The following is a 1,361-nucleotide window of genomic DNA, read 5'->3' as shown; positions in this document are numbered from 1 at the left end:
TATTTTTCCTCGGCAAGAATTGTGCTCCGCGTTTTGAAAATATAGTTCCGTATGATTTTGTAATTTGAAGTGGTTTCCGTGCCTAAAAAAATGCTTTAAAGGTATTTTCTTGTTTATTAAGATAGTAGGAATGTTTTAAAAACGTTTAAAAGAAAAGTCCAGAAAGTTCAGAAATACCGAAACTATAAACATGAAATGACAGTTAAATCGTAGTTATAATAGTCAATCAGCTGCTCATAGTATTTTTATCTTTAAGTGTTGCCAACCTATTTCCAAGCGTACACGGATTACGTGTATAATAGAACCACGCTGTTTTGTGTTGTTTCGTTGGAATCCTGATGTGCGGCAAAGTATAAACCGTACGGCAAAGTATAAACCGTACGGCAAAGTATAAATATGCAGCAATTAGAAGCTTTCTGTACTATAAACAGTACAAGGAAACCAACTTTGTCGGGTGACTGTAGGAAAAAATAGTTTAATGTTACTTTATTATTGGCTAGTTTACAACTTGAGTAAATTTTATGACATGAGAGATTACTCACATGACATAGTTATTTTGATTTGTAGTCCTTCCTGGCTGGTAGCCATTTGTTCAGGTTTGATTCAGCAAGTTCTAAATCCTTGGTTGTAAAGCTCGTTGAAGGCCTACTTTTCTATGTGTGCGTTTTATGGTACCTCCAAGACCATCTCAGGTTGACTTACCACAGCTTGTGGCATAAAAGGAGTGCTTAGCATTAATCCCAAAATCGTTTTCATGCTCATATATATTTTTAAAGTTTTTCCTGTTTTTATATTGCCCGTCACGTCCATCCGTAAAATAGTCACCTTTGTGACTGATCGAAAACTGTCTTTCAGCCATTTTATTACTTTTCTTTGGATGACATTAACAAAAGAGACATCACGATCCAAGTTATCACTAATAAAACAGTGATTTGAAACCTTTAGTTCCCCCTCACTCGCGATTTTGAAATAAACACATACGGGATGAAGTGTACAACCGCCTCTTGATAGCTCTTGATAGTGATAGCTCTGAATTTGATTTTTAATCACAAAAGAATAGTTCTCACTAAAGTCCATCAGTATTACTGCATCATTAAGAGAAAGGTTTTCTTTAAGATGTTTTAAAGATTTAGCTTGGGATTTTGCCATTGGTACTTTGCTCTTGTGAGGAATACTTCAGATGAATATGAAGACGCTGAACTAGTGTTCATGCATCCATATGGTGCTAATAAATCATTTTACTGGCCACAAAGAGAAGATTCCTGTTTTATCCCTTTTGATAACATTGTATGTTCAGTTGGTGCATATACTGGTTGGTGTATATAGTTGGTGCAGTTGGTGTTCAGGTAGAACTAATTACT

Source organism: Macrosteles quadrilineatus, unplaced genomic scaffold, assembly GCF_028750875.1.
Source record: "Macrosteles quadrilineatus isolate MER2022 unplaced genomic scaffold, UCM_ALF_1.0 Scaffold_2__2_contigs__length_208266976, whole genome shotgun sequence".
NCBI lineage: Eukaryota > Metazoa > Arthropoda > Insecta > Hemiptera > Cicadellidae > Macrosteles > Macrosteles quadrilineatus.
This window is presented reverse-complemented; position numbering follows the sequence as displayed.